Raw genomic sequence first — 13,297 nt, 5'->3', positions numbered from 1 at the left:
TCAAGATAATAAATACATCTACAAATATAATGTTAAAATAAACAAAATACCCGAACACTTTTTTTATCCCATTTATTTATTTATTAGGCTCATTAGCATTTTAGCTGTAACAGAGCCGGGTTTTAAGTGTGTACATGTACATATGTTTATGTTTCTATAAATTGTAAACTACACAGTAGCTATTTAGGCGTTAAGTTTTCTGTTCCATTACATTATGGTAAATTACACAGTAGTAGCCATTTAGGCGTAAGGGTATTCTATCTGTTCTTCCATTGTTCAGCAGACCTGACAGCGGAGACAGTTGGTATTGATCATTGTTGGGTTATTTATAGAACAGCAGCCCGATGTTTCTTGCAGAGCAGAGCAGTTGTATGGATGAATCGATCTTATTTCGACCGTGGATCGATTTCCATCGCTGATGATGGTTGCGTGGACGTAGTTATTCTATAACAACACAAAGATGGTCAATTGAGGGCTCTGAGTTTGAACTCACGATCGATCGCTTGGTAAGCGAACGCGTAACCAAGTGGCTACGGAGACAATTAATGCAATTACACACGAAATTCGGATTTTTCCATTTTTTTCACAATAACAAAAGTTGCTTCACTCTCAATGCTGTAACTCACGAACCAATCGACCGATTACTGTCAAATTTTGACGCGTACCCATTGAAAGATGATGCTTTGTGATAGTAAAGTAGATTTTTGCAAGAGGCTCCTTCTAGACTTCAACCTTATGATCTTTTCAGCCGAACTGTTACTAACCATAGAGTTAGGAAAACTTTTTATATATAGTTTCATAATAACTCCGTCATTATTGATGTTCGACCATATGCGCAGAAGGATTTTTCAATAACATAGGGGTGTAGGCTGGTAAATAATGCACATACACGCTCGTAGAAAACGAACAAAAACAAATAGCAAGGTTGGGTGAAAAACAAATCTTAACCTTCAAAACATGTATTATTTTTCGACATAGTCACCCTTTAAGCATTACACATTTTGGTGAAATTACTTCAAACTTCAGGGTTTTCAGAGTCTCAGTTGTACGCGAAGTGTGTGAACGAGCGTTGTTGTGTTGCAATATTATTGGCGCCAGGTTACCTCTGTTAAGAAAAACTCGACGTCGGAGGTGTTCCACTGTCTGTATATACTGTATATTCGACGACTTTCACTTGATACTCATATTGATGGGATTTTAAAAAATATATTTATGGCGCCATTTTGTGGTGTTGGTCATTTTGAATTTTCATTTATTATAAATAACTGCTAGTCAATTTGATACTCATATTAATGGGGTTTTGAAAAAAATATATGGCGCCATTTTGTGGTGGCGGCCATTTTTTTTATTCGCATTTTTTCATATATAACTGTGTTCTACTAGTCAAGCCCTTTCATTTGATACCCATATTTATGAGCTTTAGAAAAAGCATATATGGTGCTATTTTGTGATGGCGGCCATTTTGGATTTGCATATTCTATAAATAACTGTGTTCTATTAACCAAGCCCTTTCAATTGATAGCCATATTGATGGGGTTTCGAAAAAAATATATATGGCGCCATTTTGGATTTGCATTTTTCAAAAATAACTGTGCCATTTGTGCCATTTGTGCCATTTGTATCATTTGTGATTACAAACCGTAGTTCTCAGATATTAGTCAAAAGTGGTAGTTTTGTTCTTTATCGCAAACATTAGACCCGTCTTTTTTATTTATTTTTTTTCATAGGGTGCCCATTTCCATTTTGGGGTGGTGCGAAAAATATTTTTTTTCTATTATTTCTCAAAAATGACTTTTCTAATATTCTATAACTTTCTATAACTTTTGAACCACTAAACCGATTTAGATGATCGACATATCAAATTGAACCCAATGAGCCTTTTATTGAAAAATATTGCACTCACAAAAAAAAGTATTTTATTTTCGTCTTTTCGTATTTTCGAGATATGTTATGTAAAAAATCTCAGCTTTCAAGAAAAATATACATATATAATATGATTTATATAAAAAATATAGCGCCTTCTGGTCTAAAGCCATGAAACACTGAAAGTTTTTAGAAATTGGTGTTTCATTTTTATGGCAGCCCCCTTTAGAGAGGGGGGCGGAGTCGTGAACCATAATAAAAATCTTTCTCGATCCCAAAAATCCTCACACACATTTTTTTACAAGAATCAGACAGACAGACAGACAGAAAGACAGAACTCTATTTCTATATTTATATCTTATGCTGCTTTATAAAAAAAACACTGCGATATTATGAAAGATTGCAGGACCTTGTTTTTCGACGTAAGATTATGTCTTTCTCGAACATATTGCGTTGCAAAACGAATAACTGAAAATAAGTAGCCTCGTGAAAATTGTCCAATTTAGAGAGCTCAGTCATTTCCTAAAGGATTGACGAGATTTTTGCTCCAATAGATTTGGGCAGTCTCCATCAATCTATCACAGTAGAGAAAATTGTATTATTTATGAAACTAACTATCGAACAATCGAAAAATTGTTACTACCGCGATCTGATTGGTAGATTGGCATAAGCGATCTGCGCTCTCCCATTTAGTCATTCAGTATATTTGCATTCTATAGAAATAAGAATCAGACCTGTTTTAAAATATGTGAGCTCGATCTGCATTCCTTATTTATTTTCTACAAAATATTACATTTTCTTTTTACAAATACTACATTTTCTGTGAATGTACATGACCATTTGCAAGCCTCGAATCACTCTTGCATTTGATGATGCTTATACATAGTATTTCTAAATTAAGATCGCATACTAAAGGATGTTTCAATAGGGATGCTACGAAAGTAGACCGATAGAGACAGCAAACAACGCCATGTTTTTCCAGCTCTCTTGACATTTCTCTTCAGTAAGGTTTGCCATTTCATGATGGAAAGATATACGATCCAACAACGGGTCGTGATTATTAAAATTTACTACCGAAATTCGGAGTCAAAGGCCGCAATTTTAAAGCGCTACGTCCAATTTATGGTCGTCATAATCGTCCTGCCAGATCAACAATTCAGCGTCTAGTGGAAAAATTTGAATTCACAAGCACAGTACAAAATGTTCCCGTGCCAGTGAGACAAATAAGTAACCGTAGTGTCGAGAATATTGCTGCCGCTAGCGCATCAATTGAGGAAGACCCAAATCAGTCTCTCACACGTCGTTCTCAAGCGTTGGGCATCTTTGTGACGTCGTTGTGGCGAATTTTGCGAAAAGATCTCGGCCTAAAAAATCGGTAGGTAGTGCTATTCCCGAGATCCAAAGGGGTGATCGATTCAGGACCACCGGTCCACAGTGGTACGAAACTGACAAAAGTCTGAAGAAGTGCATTTTAAAATGTAGCGGTACTGTTCGGGAAAGCACACAAACGGACAGAACATATGTATGAGGAAATGGAAATGCTTCCAATTTTCATCAATTTTAACCATATACAGACTATGGGATTGTAATGTATAGCATGTCAAACAAATCTTAGGGAATTTCCGATTCGTTTTGGTATGTAAATCGCCAAAATCCGTTCGCGGCAAAAATAGTTATTAACGTTAACTTTATTTCATGAAAACGTGACCTGTTTTCTGATTTGGCACCCTTAATGAAAGACGTAGTTGTACGTCAAAAAAAAAATTCTTGATTAAACTTACGGCGACCATAATGATGTCTAGGCGAAGATAAAGAACGGTTCGGTGCACCGATAAATTTTCGAAGGAGCAGCTTAAACCAAACTCACTCTACGACCGTTTCATGAACAGGAATGTGAGGAGTGCTGGCAACGCTCGGTCACATATTGGAAAGTCGCTGAAAACCTACTTGAAAACGCGTAAAAGAAGAGTCCTACCCAACTCGCCATATTCACAAGATATTGCCTTTTCCGTTTACGATGTTCAGATCAATGCCACTTGGTTTGGGTAAGCAGAGTTTACATATCCTTCAGAGATACCCTTGCCAGTCTGTAATTAATTTTCTATGATTCTCTATGAAAGGGTTATTTTTCCCAAAAAATTGTCATTTGAATAATTACACATATACAATATTTGATACTTAATGCAATATCTATGAGTAAGCATTCTTCATAGCATGCAGTATTTTCAAACACACTCCAATTTTTCAACTTGAGCATCGACCCGCAGGTTCAATGTAATTTAGGCTCCGACGTGTTTGAAATGGGAACGATTGTTTGCACGGCCAGCGAGTGCAAAATCCAATCAAAAGTATTTCATTCGGTTTTTCATTCCATGAAATTGATACCACGCAGTTTGCGCTAGTTTATGGCTGGCTGATGGACTTATAGCATACCTCAAATCGATCGGTTTCCACTCACTTCTGTTGAGTACACTGAGGCTAAGTAAGAATTGTCGATTATCTCTCGGCGCTTTATAAACAACAACCAACTGATTACACTTATTTCGCTTACATTGGTGCAGTTGTGCGCAGTGATCGACACATGGGATCATCACATTGCTAGCGTCGTGTTTATAAATAGATCCACTCGCGGTATGGCTTAACACTTTTTGTTCTACATATTATTTTAGCGAAGAAATTTCATGTCACGGTTCTGCAACAAAATTTGTCTTCACGTGTGGTGTAACGCTTTGCTCGTTTTCACCATAATCTTCAACCCGATCTTGTCGCACAAGTTTCGTTGTTTACTCTCACTTTTCGAGCCGAGTTCTTTCTCTCGAGGGTAGCTCGAGTTGCCTCATCCAAGCACTCACCAAATACTCACCGCAGAGTCAAGTCGATAGAAATTTGCTGAGGCTGAAACTGGTTATCGCCACTTTTCCTTCATATTACACTTGATCTCCTCAGTGACGAAACAGTGTCAATTGAAAACTCCAGCAGCACAACTACAAACCCAGGTTACGAGTAGTTGGTCTATCGGAGATCCATTAAAGCGCTCGAACGGTTGCACAACTCTGTTTACTCCAGTGTAGCGCGAGGAGTGAGTATAATAACTAAGCCACTAGCCACTAACCACTAGCGCCTGCACTCGCGTATGCATCCACTGGCTATTAGTCAAGCGGGCTCTGTCCGCGGCAGTATTTATTTAATACAAATTCACGACTTTCTGCAACAACAGTCCTCACGATGCACAACCCAACTCGACAAAAATATGATAGAACATCTGGCAGGGAATTCGTAATCATCAGTTGGTGGGAGATTCACCGCGCGTGTTTTGCTTCCGGGTTCAAACGAGAAATCGATCGTTTAATTCGAATGATTTCCGTGATAGCTGTGTGTTTTTTCCTCGAATGTTCTACGGCTAGTTCTTGAGTTTAGAACGAAATGATGCAGCAATTTTAGAACTTTCGTACCCACTTTTGTCAGCTGCTGCAAGCTGCATATTGGATTCGAATTTAAATGTTTCCTTATTTTCCACGGTCTCTTGGAAACATTTGTGATGTTTTTTTTCGCGAAATACACCACTGATTAAAGCTTACGAGTACACAGCGTGTTCACATTGCTGAACTGTTGCTCAGCTGATATTCTCAACCGTGCGTATCTATTAATTTATATAACTAGCTTTGTACTGCAGCAATTGAATTAACTTGTTGCAGAGATGAACTTTTGTGCTTTCGGAAAGCTTCGTGACACACTATCTGCATTCATAATCAACATTTCTCATAGTTTGATATATTTTATTTTAGCATTTTCACTCTCGAAAAGTTTGTTAATTTCGTGTTCAGTGCAGTTCACGATTTTAGGGGGACGATAAATTTATTTGCATTTCTTTATTTCTATTATATTAATAATAATTTCTTGATACTTCTAACTTGGCAAGTTGTCACTATTCGAGTTCGACCAAACAGTGGTACCAACGGCGTCTGTTCGAGGAATTCTAGCTTCCAAAAATTATGTAGAGATGCATAAAGAAAAGTCAGGGTTAGTTAAATACAAAATATAAAACAAAAGTTTAATATTAAAATGTAATCATACATTTTAATATTAAACTTTTGTTTTATATTTTGTATTTAACTAACCCTGACTTTTCAAATAGGATAATGAAAATTGAAAATGTTTTTTACAAACACGGTCACTATATAACGGTATTTTTATTGCCAATAGAAATAAAATTGAGGAAAAAGGAAATCGACTCTTTCCAGTTTTTTGTAGCACTTTTTCGATTTTTTTTCAGTTATTTCAAAAATTTGGTTGGCATCCCAAGATGATCGCATACTGTACCCTAAGTACTACAAGCAAGTTTGAAACTCAGTGCATATCATTCTGCATGTCAAGTGCAGTTGAAGCACATAGAATTCTTGGTAAAATCAACGGAGACCACAATAATTCCAAGGTGAACATAAATCACAGTTTGGCGCAACGAAAAGTTTTTGAGGAACTTATTGAACCGAACGGCATCCCAAACTAAAACCGATTGAGGATTATTTGTCAATTGTGAGAAGTAAACTGTAAGCTTTGAGCTTTCTATCTAAAAATGAATATCTCATTCAAAAATTCCACTCCACTCCTCTTCTGGCAAGTAGTTAATGAGTAATCGGTACTCGTGTCGAACAACTTTTATGGTCGTGTCAATTATTACATTGGCTGAATTACGATACGCTAGTGTATTAAATACCATGTAGCAAATAAAGATTCAATGTATGTATTATTTCTTATTTTCCAGTGTATCTGGTTACTGGTTTTTATGCTTATTGTGTTAGTCTTACTTCTCACCATAGCCCATTCTTTGAACTTTTTCCCCAAACGCGACCTGTCATCTTTTGCATCAACTGTTTTCCCCACAAGTATATTTTTTAGGGAGACCCCTTGAACTGTGTTTGAGGATCGGCTTACTACTGAGTAAAAAGCTGTCCACATAACACATGGACACATATCTAATGTCCACATGGACATGGTAAAATTAAGAAAAAAATTACACTTCTATATTCAAGTTTAATTTATTTTTTTTTACATCAGAATTCTTAAATTATCCGCCCTGAGTATCTCGTATTTATCAATGGAAGGGTTCAGCTCCCTAAGAAGTCAAATCAGGTCAAATACCCATATTTCTCTCATATCGTTAAACTTTCTCTTTTAACTTTAAGACCGATGATGAAATGATTACCGAAATTGAGGCATATTTTGAGGAAAACCCGAAAGTACTACTATCTATATATAAAAATGGATTTCTGTCTGTCTGATTCTTAACCCCTCTCTAAGGGGGTGGCTGCCATACAAATGGAACACAAATTTCTGCATTACTCAAGAATTAATCAAGCAAATGAAACGAAATTCGGCATGTGGAGGTTTTAGGGTGCAATAAACGATTCTATGGTGGTTAGATACTCCTACCCCTCTCTTAAGGGGAGCTGCCATACAAATGAAACACAAACTTCTGCATAAGTCGAGAACTAATCAAGCAAATGGAGTCAAATTTGAGATGTGAGGGTTTTTGGGTACGAGAAATGTTTCTATGATGGTATGACACCCCTTCTTCTTCTGGGAAGGAGAGGGGGTCCCATAAAAGTAATGCACATATTTCTACCAAACATGACAATTGAAAATTTTCGGAAAACTCTGAAAGAAAATGGGAAAATTCGAAAAAATCAATTTGCATGCGTTCTACAATTACATATTGACAAGCGTTGTTAGTCCATTTGATGTTTGCGGTAACGAAATTGATCTTCGTTCGAAAGTGGAAATGGATTTTAATGTGATACAACGCACTCCTATATCGTCTCCTATCTATATAAATAAAAATGGATCGCCGAATTTGTTGATAAGAGCAAAACTCGAGAAAGGAATTGTCCTAGGACTGTCTTCATTCTATCATATTTTCTGTATCAAACATTTATTCCATGTGACGGAGAAACATGTTAGTTGCAAGTGGATGAAAAAACTTGCGCGAGAATTGTGTCTGAAAACAATCTGATATTATAATGTCGAGTTTTGGTAAAAGTACTGAAATTTTAAAGTAAAAAATAATTTTAAAGGGTAGATTAGAAGATCTATCGCGAAACTCAAACATATTGGACTTCCTGAATAGATAACTGGCTCAGATCGTATCTAACCGATAGAAAAGCTTTCGTGAGAGTTGGAAGTGCTCGTTCCCTTACATATCATATTTCATCCGGCGTCCCTCAAGGGAGCGTTCTTGGGCCCTTGATTTTTATTCTCTTCGTCAATGATCTCGCCAGCCGGCTGAGGTCTGGTAAGCTTTTCTACGCTGATGACCTAAAAATATTTAGGAAAATCTCTTCCATATTGGACTGCTGTGCTCTACAAGCTGACGTGAATGAATTGGTTGCATGGTGTACTGATAATGGCATGGAGTTGAACATCAGCAAGTGCAAGACAATCACATTTACAAGGCGCCAATCGTTTCTGTCCCATGACTACATCATCGGTTCTGCTGTTATCGATCGCGTTAACTCCATTCGAGATCTCGGGGTAATTCTCGACATCAAACTAAAGTTTACCGAACACATCAACAACGTCATCGCAAAAGGATACGCTGTTCTAGGGTTTATCCGGCGGAACACGCAGTCCTTCCGTGACCCGTACACGCTGAAGGCTCTGTACAGCTCAATGGTTCGAAGTGTCCTTGAATACGCAGCATGCGTGTGGGCTCCTTACCATACAACGCACATCATCAGGATCGAAAAAGTGCAACCCTGTTTTATTCGCTACGCTCATCTTCCTGATTACGAGAGTCGCTGCATGCTTATTGATATAGAAACGCTTTCGGCGAGGCGGAAGAAAATTCAACGTCTGTTTGTTTTTGATTTACTGTCCGGAAACATCGACTGTGCGGAGTTAATCAGCGAGATACGGTTTTACGCTCCCACCAGACAGCTCCGCGAAAGACAGCTATTGGCGATACGGCCGCATACAACGTCGTACGGGCAAAACTGTCCTTTGTCCAGCTGCTTCGGTGCGTTTGATGAAGTTCAATGTCACTTCGATTTTAATGTATCTAAATGTATTTTTAAACGTAGAATTAGGAATATTAGGTAGTATTTAAGATTTGTCAGTCTGTGAGATGTTTTTTTTTTCCTAAGACGAAGTGAAATAAAGTAAAGATCAATCAATGAACAGTTCTGCGATTGGACCCATGAACGTGCAATTAGTAAGAAAACGTGGATGCGATAACGAGAAATAAATGTTTGGCGGGACGAAGTTTACCGGGTCAGATAGTCTTCTTTATACACTCGACAAAAAAATTAGAGGAACAGAGGGCGAAGTCGGAAATATTGAGTGATTTTTGACATGCTGTATCTTCGTGAAAAATCAACGCATATCGATGGGAGGCGCATAATTTTGAAGCTATAACTTTCAGGTATTAGAATATTTTACGTACATATTCGTTTTCGTTTCGTTTTCATGCGTTTGTAGGTACAAATATTGTAAGGAGTGATGATACACACACATATTCATACGCATTTCCACACATACACGCACTCTTCACCCACAAACTCATAAAGACGAAAGTTACGAATCGTTCATTCTGAGAGTCGTGTATGATTTTATACTTCTGGTACGATTTCCGATTAAATGCTCCTCTAATTTACTCCAAACTTTGAAAAATCGGCTGGTCGTATCAATATGAAACGTTCACAGATGTTTAGGGAATAACCTAGGCTAAAGATTTGCCTGCAAACATTAGAACTTACTACGATATTTGCAGAACTACAGTGGATTTTTTTAAAGCACTATGAAAATCTTGTTTTTGGCACTTTTTTGAAATCGATGCAAAAAATTTAAACAATTTTTTTTGTCAAAAAAATAAAATATCCTTGTGCAGAATTTATTGGTGATTTCAAAACTGCCTTTCGATTTGCGGTGCGATGGTTGTTTATTGAATTATTCATCATCAAAGACGAAGGGGTAATTTTTCATTCAAGTTAAATATCTCTGTTTGGAAAGGTCCTACAGGAACGTTCTTGGAACCAAAAAAAGCTGATTGATGAGGTTAATTGGATTTGCTGTTGAGTTGGTTGGCAAAAAAAATTTGTTAGTCCAGAATATTTTTTGAAAAAAAAGGAAAATCGATTTTTCATTTCTTCCCGATATTGTTGCCCGCCATACCTATACACACCAAGTTAAAAATATTCTAATACCTGAAAGTTGTAGCTTCAAAATGATGTGCATCCCATCGATATGCGTTTATTTTTCACGAAGTTACAGCATGTCAAAAGTTACTTAAAATTTCCGACTTCGCATTTTGTTCCTCTAATTTTTTTGTCGAGTGTATATAAAATCGCGTGTCACGATGTTCCTGGTCGAACTCCTCCGAAACGGTTTGGGCGATTTTCATGGAATTATGCACAAAAAAAACTTGGTAGGCATGTTTAATAACCATATATAACCAACCGATTAGTGTTGCCACATGCAGAAAAAATCTAAAATAATTTTTTTTCTTTTATTTCTATTTTATTCAAATTTGGCATTAATGTACATATAACCTGAAAGCATCACTCCCATCTCCTATATAGACGTCATCAAGCTTCGTGTTCCATTTCTGTGAAGCGCAAATTGTTATGGATTTACGAGTGAAGTAAACACGCTTTTAAAACAAAAATTATAAACGAAATTTCTTTGCACATAGGGAAAAATATTCAACGAAAATTGCCTCTGATAATTATTTTATTTTAATTATTTAATTGGCGGAGATACAAGGTGATTTAAAGAAAATTAGTTAAGTTAGGGTCTTGACTATGTCTTCTAATTCAAGCAACATCGAGTAAAAATTGTCATTCAAATTTCATCAACTTAAAATTGTTTTCGGATCTGCTAATGACGGGATATGGGTTACTGGTCGATATGTTACCAGAAACATGGTTCAATATTGTGGCAGATGGAAAATGAACAGTGTATTTTTCTAAATATTTCACTAACGAAACGACCGCAAGTCAAGGTGGATGTCCACTATATCAACGGAGAAATACCTTCATGGCCGATCACTCTTAAAAATTAACAACGCAGACATTGACATTTAAAATCGTTGGACAGTGCCATTTCGCCACAGCTGAGCAAAACATTCAATGCTCATACTAATGTTGAGTTCTGTAGTTCGATGAAGAGCAACAAATACATTTGCAACAACGAAATTTATATTGATTTCCTTTATTTAACTTGTCTGCTTTACGACAAAATATATTTTTTTTTTCACTTTACATTTAACGTTCAAGAGAACAAACATGTCAGATTCGTTAATTAAATACATCGAATTAACAAAAGGAATGGCTTTTTTTAATTTATTTCTGCCGGTGGTCATCGACTTGGCGCTCTATTCGTTGGTATGTCAAACACAAGTATGAACACAAGAGTCACGAACGTTTCACGTATGTGTAGATCGTTAAAACATCTTTACACATACAACTAATATATTGGTTTTTATTTAACAACCAACTTATTCACTACGAATATTTTTTATGGCAGAACAACGTTTGCCGGATCAGCTAGTTTTCGTATATTTTTTCTTGATAGCTGAGGTTTTGTTGCATAGCATATCCTGAAATCAGAGAGATATTTTTTCGTTTTTGATTTACGATTTTTTCAAAGTTATCCGATGGTTCGAAAAAAAACAATTCTCTCCCTTTTTTTCACTACATAAATTCATAACTACTGGACCGATTCAGATAATCGACATATAAAATTGAAGCTTAGTTTTTTAGTTTTATTTGAAAAAATATTACATTTGCGAAAACATTTGATTTATGTTTAAGTAATTTTTAATTGTGTTAGTTTCTCATAGTTTTCTCGGTTAAAGATAGAGCGCGCTTGCTTATTTTTTTTATTTTTTTCTTCTGGAAAGCTGGATATATTTTTTTACATAATATATCCAAAAATCAGAGAGGTCTTATTTTTCATTTCTGGGTTATTATTTTTCAAATTTTACATATTTCAAGTATTCGTTCAATTTAAGCTTGCATTCGCCGATATTCATGTGAAGAAATATGATGAGATTTATAGAAATCGTATCAACCGTTTACACTAGCGTGAACTTCTATAATGAATATATTCATATCTTAGGCGAATTTATTCACCTGAAGTAGAACTGCATCCAACTTTAGTGATTTCTCACCAGTGAGAAATTCACAAGCGTTTACATATGCTGAATTTATTCAATTTATATATGCCTCGAATAAGTGTATCATATTTATTCTCACCCGTTTACACCTATTTTCACGTGAATAAATCCATCTATAGCTATAGATCTCCCTAATGTAAACCTGCCATTAGGATTCATTCGCCGTCATGCGTGCGAGTTCACTGATATTCATGCTTTGAAGACTTCGTACTGCACGTTAGTTCGTGGTATTCTTGAGTATGCTGCTCCGATTGACCAAATCGACCATCCCCATTACGTAGTTCACGCTTTGTCAATCGAACGGGTGCAGAAAAACTTTTTACGGTTTGCTCTGAGACGACTTCCATGGAACGATCCAGCCAATCTTCCTCCGTATTCCGACCGATGTAAGCTATTAGGATTGGAATCATTAAGTTCCAGGCGCACTACAATACAGCGAATGCTCATTTTTGACATAATTCAAGGATGTATTGACTGCCCTGAACTTCTCGCACAGATTCCGCTGAACACCCTCCGTCGTTTTCCGAACTCATTTTTGTAAGCAGTCCCGTATCATAGGACTAACTACGGCTGCAATAACCCTCTTGACTCGTGTATTCGACAGTTCAATGCCGTATGTGATGAACTCGACTTTAATTTAACGAAACAAAATTTTAAAAATAGGATTAGGAATTATACTTAGACTGAACTTATACAGTCAGTGCGAGTAATCGAAGACGATGTGAAATAAATAGAATTTTCTTATGTGACTAGACTAGATCTATGCGAATAGAATCCAATCTTCCCGCAAGTTATATTTTTTTTGAAGAATGTCAGCTTATTGACTTTAACTTTAATATGTCGGTCATCTGAATCGATGTCGGTCATCTGAATGATTGTTTTTAAAAAGTCATTTTTGGATAAAACGGAAAATATGATTTAAAGAAATGACCACCAGTTAACTTTGAAAAATCATTACTCAGAAACAAAAAACCGCTTTAATATAAGAAAATATAGCTCCTTCTAGACCAAAGCCATGTAAACAGTAAAAAACAAACATCAATAGTTACAAAAACAAGATCCAAATTTTTTGCAAGTGTAATATTTCTCCGGGAATTAGCTTTAATTTGATATGTCGACCATCTGTATCGGTTAAGTAGTTCAAAAGTTATGAAATTTTGAAACAAAAATCATTTTTGGATAAAAGGGAGCACTCTAATGAGAAAATAAAAAGTACTGATTTAATATTTTGCGGAAAGGAACAAAACTATGATTTTTTTTCCA

At 36.2% G+C, this 13,297-nt stretch overlaps 1 protein-coding gene across 4 annotated transcripts in view; it reads right to left on the bottom strand.

The window, feature by feature from the left end:
* Positions 1 to 13,297, bottom strand: part of LOC129771816 (glucosylceramide transporter ABCA12) — a 142,600-nt gene that overhangs the window by 92,311 nt on the left and 36,992 nt on the right. Inside the window, exon 1 of one of the 4 annotated variants that reach the window (XM_055775872.1) lies at positions 4,727 to 5,051. The exons of 2 other annotated variants lie outside the window; for them this stretch is intronic. The gene's annotated coding sequence lies outside the window, so the exon portion shown is untranslated. Of the gene's footprint in view, positions 1 to 4,296; positions 4,657 to 4,726; positions 5,052 to 13,297 lie in introns of those variants that run through there. One more of the 4 variants, XM_055775873.1, reaches the window with a different exon arrangement.

Source organism: Toxorhynchites rutilus, chromosome 2 (genome assembly GCF_029784135.1).
Source record: "Toxorhynchites rutilus septentrionalis strain SRP chromosome 2, ASM2978413v1, whole genome shotgun sequence".
Taxonomy (NCBI): Eukaryota; Metazoa; Arthropoda; class Insecta; order Diptera; family Culicidae; genus Toxorhynchites; species Toxorhynchites rutilus.
This window is presented reverse-complemented; position numbering and strand designations above follow the sequence as displayed.